General features: G+C 48.3%; 1 pseudogene; it reads left to right on the top strand.

Moving 5' to 3' along the window:
- Positions 1 to 12,500, top strand: part of LOC124045843 — a 329,729-nt pseudogene that overhangs the window by 262,836 nt on the left and 54,393 nt on the right.

Raw genomic sequence — 12,500 nt, 5'->3', positions numbered from 1 at the left:
AAAGGGAGGAAAGGAAAGGGAGGAAAGGAAAAGGGAGGAAAGGAAAGGGAGGAAAGGAAAAGGGAGGAAAGGAAAGGGGAGGAAAGGAAAGGGAGGAAAGGAAAAGGGAGGAAAGGAAAGGGAGGAAAGGAAAAGGGAGGAAAGGAAAGGAAGGAAAGGAAAAGGGAGGAAAGGAAAAGGGAGGAAAGGAAAGGGAGAAAAGGAAAGGGAGGAAAGGAAAAGGGAGGAAAGGAAAGGGAGGAAAGGATGGGTCATCTAATGAGATGATGGAACAGAGGGGAAACAGCTGTAGGGTAGTGCTTTATATAGGGCAGAGGGAGAGAGGGTGAGAGGTGGGGAGAGAGACAGAAGGAGAGAGGGAGAGGTGGGGAGAGAGACAGAAGGAGAAAGGGAGAGAGGGAGATGTGGGGAGAGAGACAGAAGGAGAAAGGGAGAGAGGGAGAGAGATTAGAGAAGGATAGAGACACAACACAGTCTGACCAGGTCACAGATCAGAGAAGGATAGAGACACAACACAGTCTGACCAGGTCACAGATTAGAGAAGGATAGAGACACAACACAGTCTGACCAGGTCACAGATTAGAGAAGGATAGAGACACAACACAGTCTGACCAGGTCACAGATCAGAGAAGGATAGAGACACAACACAGTCTGACCAGGTCACAGATCAGAGAAGGATAGAGACACAACACAGTCTGACCAGGTCACAGATCAGAGAAGGATAGAGACACAACACAGTCTGACCAGGTCACAGATCAGAGAAGGATAGAGACACAACACAGTCTGACCATGTCACAGATCAGAGAAGGATAGAGACACAACCCAGTCTGACCAGGTCACAGATCAGAGAAGGATAGAGACACAACACACTCTAATCAGCTGTATCAGACTCAGGAATGGTAGGGTCTTCACTTTAATCAGCTGTATCAGACTCAGGAATGGTATTATCTTCTCTCTAATCAGCTGTATCAGACTCAGGACTGGTAGGGTCTTCACTCTAATCAGCTGTATCAGACTCAGGACTGGTAGGGTCTTCACTCTAATCAGCTGTATCAGACTCAGGAATGGTATTATCTTCTCTGTAATCAGCTGTATCAGACTCAGGACTGGTAGGGTCTTCACTCTAATCAGCTGTATCAGACTCAGGACTGGTAGGTTCTTCACTCTAATCAGCTGTATCAGACTCAGGACAAGTAGGGTCTTCACTCTAATCAGCTGTATCAGACTCAGGACTGGTAGGGTCTGGTAGGGAGAGGACTGGTAGGGAGAGAGAGAGAGAAAGAGAGAGAGCAAAAGAGAGTGAGAGAGAGAGCGAGCGAGAGAGAGAGAGAGAGAGAGCAAAAGTGAGAGAGAGAGAGAGAGAGAGAGCAAAAGTGAGAGAGAGAGAGAGAGAGAGAGAGAGAGAGAGAGAGAGAGAGAGAGAGAGAGCAAAAGTGTGTGAGAGAGAGAGAGCGAGAGAGAGATGGCATGTACAAGGAAGGGAATGGGGTTTTGCAGTATCATAGGGTAGCTGGGAACGGGCCCCTCGTTGATGTTATATTTTTAATCACATGCTCAGGTATCCCTTCAAAATGACTAATTATCTACAGGTGACCTGCACAAGAGGCACTGGGTTCTTCCCCCTCTCCTGAGCAGCATCTGGCCTGTTTTGTTAACATTGGCACTTTTCAGCCCAGAAGACACACTATATCCAGCCTACACACACACTCTCTCACACACAAACACTCTCTCTCACAGACACACACACACACGCACGCACGCACGCACGCACGCACGCACACACACACACACACACACACACACACACACACACACACACACACACACACACACACACACACACACACACACACAGCACACTCTCTGCTCTATATGAATAGCCCAGAACAATCAATCCAAGTAGACAATTTCTGAAGAGGAAATATGATAAAGATGAATTGCTGGCTCATGTATGTTGTTTCTACTGAGGTCAGGGACACGTTTCTGCTCACCTTGTGCTTTAGTTTTCTCCTTGGTGTCTCCTGGGTTTTCTCTGTTCGCATGGCCGATTAATAACACACACCAGGCCAGGACATAGTAATGAGCCTGATTACTCATCCTGGAACAGTGTATGAGAAGAGCAGAGATGAGCAGAGAGGAACAGAGAGGGACTGAGAGGAGATGGACTGAGAGGAACAAAGAGGAACAGAGAGGAACTGTCCTCTCTGTTCCCCTCTGATCCTCTCTGTTCCTCTCTGCTCCTCTCTGTTCCACTCTGCTCCTCTCTGTTCCACTCTGCTCCTCTCTTCTCCTCTCTGTTCCACTCTGCTCCTCCCTGCTCCTCTCTACTCCTCTCTTCTCCTCCCTGCTCCTCTCTGTTCCTCTCTTCTCCTCTCTGCTCTTTTCTTACACTCTGCTCCTCTCTGCTCCTTTCTTCTCCTCTCTGCTCCTCTCTGCTCCTCTCTTCTCCTCTCTGCTCCTCTCTTCTCCTCTCTGCTCCTCTCTTCTCCTCTCTGCTCCTCTCTTCTCCTCTCTGCTGCTCTCTTCTCATCTCTGCTCCTTTCTTCTTCTCTCTGCTCCTCCCTGCTCCTCTCTTCTCCTCTCTGCTCCTCTCTTCTCCTCTCTGCTCCTCTCTTCTCCTCTCTGCTCCTCTCTGCTCCTCTCTGTTCCTCTCTTCTCCTCTCTGCTTCTCTCAGCTCCTCTCTTCTCCTCTCTGCTCCTCTCTTAACCTCTCTTCTCCTCTCTGCTCCTCTCTTCTCCTCTCTGCTCCCCTCTTCTCCTCTCTGCTCCTCTCTTTTCATCTCTGCTCCTCTTTTCTCCTCTCTTCTCCTCTCTGCTACTCTCTTCTCCTCTCTGCTCCTCTTTTCTCCTCTCTTCTCCTCTCTGCTCCTTTCTTCTCCTCTCTTCTCTCTTCTCCTCTCTGCTCCTCTCTTCTCCTCTCTGCTCCTCTCTTCTCCTCTCTGCTCCTTTCTTCTCTTCTCTGCTTCTCTCTGTTCCTCTTGTTACCCTCGGTTCCTCTCTGTTCCTCACTGCTCCTCTTGTTCCTCTCTGTCCCGCTTGTTCCCCCCTCTTCCTCTTGTTGCCCTCTGTTCCCCTCTGCTTCTCTCTGTTCTTCTTGTTCCTCTATGTTCCTTTTGTTCCTCTGCTTATTTCTATTCCTCTCTGTGCCTCTTGTTCCCCTCTGTTCCTCTTGTTCCCCTCTGCTTATGTCTGCACTTCTCTGCTCCTCTCAGTTCCGCTCTGTTCCTCTCTGCTCTTCTCTGTTCCTCTCAGTTCCTCTCTGCTCTTCTCAGTTCCTCTCAGTTCCTCTCTGCTCTTCTCGGTTCCTCTCTGTTCCTCTCTGTTCCTCTCTGTTCCTCTTGTTCCCCTCTGCTTCTGTCTGCACCTCTCTGCTCCTCTCAGTTCCTCTCTGTTCTTCTCTGTTCCTCTCTGTTCCTCTCAGTTCCTCTCTGCTCTTCTCAGTTCCTCTCTGTTCCTCTCTGTCCCTCTTGTTCCCCTCTGCTTCTGTCTGCACCTCTCTGCTCCTCTCAGTTCCTCTCTGTTCCTCTCTGCTCTTCTCTGTTCCTCTCTGTTCCTCTCAGTTCCTCTCTGCTCTTCTCAGTTCCTCTCTGTTCCTCTTGTTCCCCTCTGTTCCTCTCAATCCCTCTCTGCTCCTCTCGAGGAACAGAGAGAGGCAGGACTGCCTATCATATCCTCACAGCAGAGCCCATCTAGGTGTGAAGAAGACACTCATCCTGTCTCTCTCCTGTCCTGTCTCTGCCTGTCTCTGCCTGAATGAAATGGCGTCGGGTTGGTCTCACGCTGGCATCATGGTGTGATTGGCATGTTGTAAACGGGCACATGAATAAAGCATGGCGATGGCGGCGAGGAGAACAGGGCATCCCGGTGTTTGGTGGCCGTTGTGTCGCGGGCGGACTAATCGTGGCCTTTAAAGTTTAATGTGGGCCTACCACAGAGAGGCATCAGAAGCAGGGTTAGAATGCCGGAGTCCAATGCCTCCTCTCATTAATGATGTATGGGCATCACACTGCTGCAGTAGGGTAGTAGGCTGGGATGTTATGTTGGGATCCCATGTCCTGCCCAGATTGTGTCAGAGCAACACTCTACTGATTTAACAGACCAGAGTGGTTAAGATCATTATGGCCAAATGGGTTCTTGTAACAAAGGCAAGGGAATGTGTTGATGAGTTCAATTAGGACCAGAGTCTTCAGGTCAGATCACTGAATAAGGCTGTAAATACAATTGAAACAAACTGAAACAAACTGAAACAAACTGAAATAAACTGAAACGAACTGAAACAAACTGAAATAAACTGAAGAAGAAGATGTGGAGACTAATGTTAATTAAGTAGGTTGGTGGTTGGTCTTCATGACCAGGCTGTGTGTTGATTGGGTGAAAGGCTGGGTGAAGGGCTGGGTGAAAGGCTGGGTGAAAGGCTGGGTGAAAGGCTGGGTGAAGGGCTGGGTGTTGATTGGGTGAAAGGCTGGGTGAAGGGCTGTGTGAAAGGCTGTGTGTTGATTGGGTGAACGGCTGGGTGAAGGGTTGGGTGAAAGGCTGTGTGTTGATTGGGTGAAAGGCTGGGTGAAGGGTTGGGTGAAAGGCTGGGTGAAAGGCTGTGTGTTGATTGGGTGAAAGGCTGGGTGAAATGCTGTGTGTTGATTGGGTGAAGGACTGGGTGTTGATTGGGTGAAAGGCTGTGTTGATTGGGTGAAAGGTTGGGTGAAAGGCTGGGCGAAAGGCTGTGTGTTGATTGGGTGAAAGGCTGGGTGAAGGGTGAAAGGCTGGGTGATGGGCTAGGTGAAGGGTGATGGGCTGGGTGAAGGGTGAAAGACTGGGTGATGGGCTGGGTGAAGGGTGAAAGGCTGGGTGAAGGGTGAAAGGCTGTGTGTTGATTGGGTGAAAGGCTGGATGAAAGGCTGGGTGAAGGGCTGGGTGAAAGGCAGGGTGAAAGGCTGGGTGAAGGGTGAAAGGCTGGGTGAAGGGTTAGGTGAAAGACTGGATGAAGGGTTTGACACTCCTCTGACTTGGTGCCCAATGGGAAGAGGCACAGGGCTGGGAGGAGGAGGTGCAGGACCTAAATGAGACGTGTCAGGGAACAAATTGAAAATGCCAATTTCACTTAATCCTCGGCATCGCTCGTCACGCCTAAATTCTGCCACTTATTTCATGTGTAAATTAATCTAGATCCTTCCCTCCCCTCAGGTCAACCAACACCTCTCTCTCTGTGTGTGTGTGTGTGTGTGTGTGTGTGTGTGTGTGTGTGTGTGTGTGTGTGTGTGTGTGTGTGTGTGTGTGTGTGTGTGTGTGTGTGTGTGTGTGTGTGTGTGTGTGTGTGTGTGTGTGTGTGTGTGTGTGTGTGAGAAAGGGGGGTTGTTATTTTGGTCTCCATACCAGGACACTCTTCTGAGTGTATTCTGATATTGGGTGAAGGGTGAAGTTCTCTGCCTTTCTCTTACTCCCTCCATCATATCGATCTGTCTCTGGCTAACACAGTGCTGTGAATACTGACACTGAATGTTCAGGTTCTGTGAGGCCTGTAGATACTGACCAGCTTCAGTGTCTCTCTCTCTCCCTCTTTCCAGTATGACTATGAGGGTAATGACCTAAGTGACCTGCCTGTGGATCTCTCAGTGGTGTGGAATGAAAACCAAGTCATCGACAACCCCTTCAACATACAAGGTAAAAACCTCCTCTTCTCCACATCCTCCCTTCCTCCCTTGCTCCCTCCTCTCCTCTATCACCTCCTCACTACGCTTTTTTAACTCCCTAAGATCCGATTGGAGGGGCCCCTTCCTCTCCGGCAGAACATCTTTGAAAGGGAATGAAAGTCTTTTTTCACATGGCTACTGCTTTTGCTAGACCCCGCTGGGTTCAATAACCTTATCTCTTTTAGTGCCGTCTGCAGTCACTCTGACGCGCTCCTCCAAAACAACACGCAGCAGAACCACTAGAGGGTTGATGGATGGAAGTCGTGGGGGACAACACGGTTTGGCCCTTTAATCCTCTGTGATCTGGCAGGTCTGGGGTCAGATCCTGCTATTGCTGCTCAGGAGGCTCATCAAGTTGGACGGAGAGCCAGGTCTCAGTCATCACTAGGGAGCAGAGATAGTCAAGTAGCACTAGATAAGCTAGTTGATCACACGTGGAGCCACCATTATCCTTTACCAGTGGGGTATGGATGGATGCAACAGGAGATCTTTCTCCACGGTTTGGCCAAGCTGAGTGTTAACACTATCTGAGTGTTAACCCTAGCTGAGTTTTAACCCTAGCCGAGTGTTCCACCTAGCTGAATGTTAACCCTCGCTGAGTGTTAACCCTAGATGTTTACCCTAGCTGAGTGTTAACCCTAGATGTTTACCCTAGCTGAGTGTTAACCCTAGCTGAGTGTTATCCCTAGCTGAGTGTTAACCCTAGCCGAGTGTTAACCCTAGCTGTTAACCCTAGCTGAGTGTTAACCCTAGCTGAGTGTTAACCCTAGCTTAGTGTTAACCCTCGCTGAGTGTTAACCCGTGCTGAGTGTTAACCCGTGCTGAGTGTTAACCCTAGCTGAGTGTTAACGCTAGCTGAGTGTTAACCCTCGCTGAGTGTTAACCCTAGCTGTTTACCCTAGCTGACTGTTAACCCTAGCTGAGTGTTATCCCTAGCTGAGTGTTAACCATAGCTGAGAGTTAACCCTAGCTGAGTGTTTACCCTAGCTGACTGTTAACCCTAGCTGAGTGTTATCCCTAGCTGAGTGTTAACCCTAGCTGAGTGTTAATCCTTGCTGAGTTTTAACCCTAGCTGAGTGTTAACCCTTGTCGAGTGTTAACCCTAGCTGAGTGTTAACCCTAGCTGAGTGTTAACCCTAGCTGAGTGTTAACACTAGCTGAGTGTTAACCCTAGCTGAGTGTTAACCCTAGCTGTTTACCCTAGCTGAGTGTTAACCCTAGCTGAGTGTTTACCCTAGCTGAGTGTTATCCCTAGCTGAGTGTTAACCCTAGCTGAGTGTTAACCATAGCTGAGTGTTAACCCTAGATAAGTGTTAACCCTAGATGAGTGTTAACCCTAGCTGTTAACCCTAGCTGAGTGTTAACCCTAGCTGAGTGTTAACCCTAGCTGAGTGATATCCCTAGCTGAGTGATATCCCTAGCTGAGTGTTAACCCTAGCTGAGTGTTAAACCTAGCTGAGTGTTAAACCTAGCTGAGTGTTAACGCTAGCTGAGTGTTAACCCTAGCTGAGTGTTAACCCTAGCTGTTTACCCTAGCTGAGTATTAACCCTAGCTGAGTGTTAAACCTAGCTGAGTGTTAAACCTAGCTGAGTGGTATCCCTAGCTGAGTGTTAACCCTAGCTGAGTGTTATCCCTAGCTGAGTGTTAACCCTAGCTGAGAGTTAACCCTAGCTGAGTGTTATCCCTAGCTGAGTGTTAACCCTAGCTGAGTGTTAACCCTAGCTGAGTGTTAACCCTAGCTGAGTGTTAACCCTTGCTGAGTGTTAACCCGTGCTGAGTGTTAACCCGTGCTGAGTGTTAACCCGTGCTGAGTGTTAACCCGTGCTGAGTGTTAACCCTAGCTGAATGTTAACCCTAGCTGTTTACCCTAACTGAGTGTTAACCCTAGTTGTTTACCCTAGCTGAGTGTTAACCCTAGCTGAGTGTTTACCCTAGCTGAGTGTTAACCCTAGCTGAGTGTTATCCCTAGCTTAGTGTTATCCCTAGCTGTTATCCCTAGCTCAGTGTTAACCCTAGCTGAGTGTTAACCCTAGATGAGTTTTAAACCTAGCTGAGTGGTATCCCTAGCTGAGTGTTAACCCTAGCTGAGTGTTATCCCTAGCTGAGTGTTAACCCTAGCTGAGAGTTATCCCTAGCTGAGTGTTAACCCTAGCTGAGTGTTAACCCTAGCTGAGTGTTAACCCGTGCTGAGTGTTAACCCGTGCTGAGTGTTAACCCTCGCTGAGTGTTAACCCTAGCTGTTTACCCTAACTGAGTGTTAACCCTAGTTGTTTACCCTAGCTGAGTGTTAACCCTAGTTGTTTACCCTAGCTGAGTGTTAACCCTAGCTGAGTGTTTACCCTAGCTGAGTGTTAACCCTAGCTGAGTGTTAACCCTAGATGAGTGTTATCCCTAGCTGTTAACCCTAGCTGAGTGTTAACCCTAGCTGAGTGTTAACCCTAGATGAGTGTTAACCCTAGCTGAGTGTTAACCCTAGCTGAGTGTTAACCCCTAGCTGTTAACCCTAGCTGAGTGTTAACCCTAGCTGAGTGTTAACCCCTAGCTGAGTGTTAACCCTAGCTGAGTGTTAACCCTAGCTGAGTGTTAACCCTAGCTGAGTGGTATCCCTAGCTGAGTCTTAACCCTAGCTGAGTGTTAACCCTAGCTGGGTGTTAACCCTAGCTGAGTTTAACCCCTAGCTGAGTGTTAACCATAGCTGCGTGTTAACCCTAGCTGAGTGTTAACCCTAGCTGAGTGGTGTTAACCCTAGCTGAGTATTAACCCTAGCTGAGTGTTAACCCTAGCTGAGTGTTAACCCTAGCTGAGTGGTATCCCTAGCTGAGTTTAACCCCTAGCTGAGTGTTAACCATAGCTGCGTGTTAACCCTAGCTGAGTGTTAAACCTAGCTGTTAACCCTAGCTGGGTGTTAACCCTAGCTGAGTGTTAACCCTAGCTGAGTGTTAACCCTAGCTGAGTGTTAACCCTAGCTGAGTGTTATCCCTAGCTGAGTGGTATCCCTAGCTGAGTGGTATCCCTAGCTGAGTGTTAACCCTAGCTGAGTGTTAACCCTAGCTGAGTGTTAACCCTAGCTGTTTACCCTAGCTGAGTATTAACCCTAGATGAGTGTTAAACCTAGCTGAGTGTTAAACCTAGCTGAGTGTTATCCCTAGCTGAGTGGTATCCCTAGCTGAGTGTTAACCCTAGCTGAGTGTTAACCCTAGCTGAGTGTTTACCCTAGCTGAGTGTTTACCCTAGCTGAGTGTTAACCCTAGCTGAGTGTTATCCCTAGCTGAGTGTTATCCCTAGCTGTTATCCCTAGCTCAGTGTTAACCCTAGCTGAATGTTAACCCTAGATGAGTGTTAAACCTAGCTGAGTGGTATCCCTAGCTGAGTGTTAACCCTAGCTGAGTGTTATCCCTAGCTGAGTGTTAACCCTAGCTGAGAGTTAACCCTAGCTGAGTGTTATCCCTAGCTGAGTGTTAACCCTAGCTGAGTGTTAACCCTAGCTGAGTGTTAACCCGTGCTGAGTGTTAACCCTTGCTGAGTGTTAACCCGTGCTGAGTGTTAACCCGTGCTGAGTGTTAACCCTAGCTGAGTGTTAACCCTCGCTGAGTGTTAACCCTTGCTGTTTACCCTAACTGAGTATTAACCCTAGATGAGTGTTAAACCTAGCTGAGTGTTAAACCTAGCTGAGTGTTATCCCTAGCTGAGTGGTATCCCTAGCTGAGTGTTAACCCTAGCTGAGTGTTAACCCTAGCTGAGTGTTTAACCCTAGCTGAGTGTTAACCCTAGCTGAGTGTTAACCCTAGCTGAGTGTTATCCCTAGCTGAGTGTTAACCTAGCTGTTAACCCTAGCTGGGTGTTAACCCTAGCTGAGTGTTAACCCTAGCTGAGTGTTAACCCTAGCTGAGTGGTATCCCTAGCTGAGTGTTAACCCTAGCTGAGTGTTATCCCTAGCTGAGTTAACCCTTAACCCTAGCTGAGTGTTAACCCTAGCTGAACCCTAGCTGAGTCCCCTAGCTGAGTGTTAACCCTAGCTGAGTGTTAACCCTAGCTGAGTGTTAACCCTAGCTGAGTGTTAACCCTAGCTGAGTGTTAACCCTAGTGCTGAGTGTTAACCCGTGCTGAGTGTTAACCCTAGCTGAGTGTTAACCCTAGCTGAGTGTTAACCCTAGCTGTTTACCCTAACTGAGTGTTAACCCTAGCTGAGTGTTTACCCTAGCTGAGTGTTAACCCTAGCTGAGTGTTAACCCTAGCTGAGTGTTAACCCTAGCTGAGTGTTATCCCTAGCTGAGTGTTATCCCTAGCTGTTATCCCTAGCTCAGTGTTAACCCTAGATGAGTGTTAACCCTAGATGAGTGTTAACCCTAGATGAGTGTTAACCCTAGCTGTTAACCCTAGCTGAGTTTTAACCAGAGGCTGAGTGTTAACCCTAGCTGAGTGTTAACCCTAGCTGAGTGTTATCCCTAGCTGAGTGATATCCCTAGCTGAGTGTTAACCCTAGCTGAGTGTTAACCCTAGCTGAGTGTTAAACCTAGCTGAGTGGTATCCCTAGCTGAGTGTTAACCCTAGCTGAGTGTTAACCCTAGCTGAGTGTTAACCCTAGCTGTTAACCCTAACTGGGTGTTAACCCCTAGCTGAGTATTAACCCTAGCTGAGTGTTAACCCTAGCTGAGTGTTAACCCTAGCTGAGTGGTATCCCTAGCTGAGTCTTAACCCTAGCTGAGTGTTAACCCTAGCTGTTAACCCTAGCTGGGTGTTAACCCTAGCTGAGTTTAACCCCTAGCTGAGTGTTAACCATAGCTGAGTGTTAACCCTAGCTGAGTGTTAAACCTAGCTGTTAACCCTAGCTGGGTGTTAACCCTAGCTGAGTGTTAACCCTAGCTGAGTGTTAACCCTAGCTGAGTGGTATCCCTAGCTGAGTGGTATCCCTAGCTGAGTGGTATCCCTAGCTGAGTGTTAACCCTAGCTGAGTGTTAACCCTAGCTGAGTGTTAACCCTAGCTGTTTACCCTAGCTGAGTATTAACCCTAGCTGAGTGTTAAACCTAGCTGAGTGTTAAACCTAGCTGAGTGTTATCCCTAGCTGAGTGTTATCCCTAGCTGAGTTTTTTCCCTAGCTGAGTGTTAACCCTAGCTGAGTGTTATCCCTAGCTGAGTGTTATCCCTAGCTGAGTGTTAACCCTAGCTGAGTGTTAACCCTAGCTGAGTGTTAACCCTAGCTGAGTGTTAACCCTAGCTGAGTGTTAACCCTAGCTGAGTGTTAACCCTAGCTGAGTGTTAACCCTAGCTGTTTACCCTAGCTGAGTGTTAACCCTAGCTGAGTGTTATCCCTAGCTGAGTGTTAACCATAGCTGAGTGTTAACCCTAGCTGATTGTTAACCCTAGCTGAGTGTTAACCCTAGCTGAGTGTTATCCCTAGCTGAGTGTTATCCCTAGCTGAGTTTTAACCATAGCTGAGTGTTAACCCTAGCTGAGTGTTAACCCTAGCTGAGTGTTGTCCCTAGCTGAGTGTTCTCCCTAGCTGAGTGTTAACCCTAGCTGAGTGTTAACCCTAGCTGAGTGTTATCCCTAGCTGAGTGTTATCCCTAGCTGAGTGTTATCCCTAGCTGAGTGTTAATCCTAGCTGAGTGTTAACCCTAGCTGAGTGTTAACCCTAGCTGAGTGTTAACCCTAGCTGAGTGTTAACCCTAGCTTAGTGTTGTCCCTAGCTGAGTGTTAACCCTAGCTGAGTGTTGTCCCTAGCTGAGTGTTAACCCTAGCTGAGTGTTAACCCTAGCTGAGTGTTGTCCCTAGCTGAGTGTTAACCCTAGCTGAGTGTTGTCCCTAGCTGAGTGTTGTCCCTAGCTGAGTGTTGTCCCTAGCTGAGTGTTAACCCTAGCTGAGTGTTAACCCTAGCTGAGTGTTAACCCTAGCTGAGTGTTAACCCTAGCTGAGTGTTAACCCTAGCTGGGTGTTAACCCTAGCTGAGTGTTGTCCCTAGCTGAGTGTTAACCCTAGCTGAGTGTTAACCCTAGCTGGGTGTTAACCCTAGCTGAGTGTTGTCCCTAGCTGAGTGTTAACCCTAGCTGAGTGTTAACCCTAGCTGAGTGTTAACCCTAGCTGAGTGTTAACCCTATCTGGGTGTTAACCCTAGCTGAGTGTTGTCCCTAGCTGAGTGTTAACCCTAGCTGGGTGTTAACCCTAGCTGAGTGTTAACCCTAGCTGAGTGTTAACCCTAGCTGAGTGTTGTCCCTAGCTGAGTGTTAACCCTAGCTGAGTGTTAACCCTAGCTGAGTGTTAACCCTAGCTGAGTGTTAACCCTAGCTGGGTGTTAACCCTAGCTGAGTGTTAACCCTAGCTGAGTGTTAACCCTAGCTGAGTGTTAACCCTAGCTGAGTGTTAACCCTAGCTGAGTGTTAACCCTAGCTGAGTGTTAACCCTAGCTGAGTGTTAACCCTAGCTGAGTGTTAACCCTAGCTGAGTGTTAACCCTAGCTGAGTGTTAACCCTAGCTGAGTGTTAACCCTAGCTGAGTGTTAACCCTAGCTGAGTGTTAACCCTAGCTGAGTGTTAACCCTAGCTGTTAACCCTAGCTGAGTGTTAACCCTAGCTGAGTGTTAACCCTAGCTGAGTGTCAACCCTAGCTGAGTGTTAACCCTAGCTGAGTGTTAACCCTAGCTGAGTGTTAACCCTAGCTGGGTGTTAACCCTAGCTGGGTGTTAACCATAGCTGAGTGTTAACCATAGCTGAGTGTTAACCCTAGCTGAGTGTTAACCCTAGCTGAGTGTTAACTCTAGCTGAGTGTTAACCCTAGCTGAGTGTTAACCCTAGCTGAGTGTTGTCCCTAGCTGAGT

This window comes from Oncorhynchus gorbuscha, linkage group LG10 (genome assembly GCF_021184085.1).
Source record: "Oncorhynchus gorbuscha isolate QuinsamMale2020 ecotype Even-year linkage group LG10, OgorEven_v1.0, whole genome shotgun sequence".
Taxonomy (NCBI): domain Eukaryota; kingdom Metazoa; phylum Chordata; class Actinopteri; order Salmoniformes; family Salmonidae; genus Oncorhynchus; species Oncorhynchus gorbuscha.
Note: the sequence above shows the minus strand (reverse complement) of the source record. Positions and strands in the feature narration are given on the sequence as shown.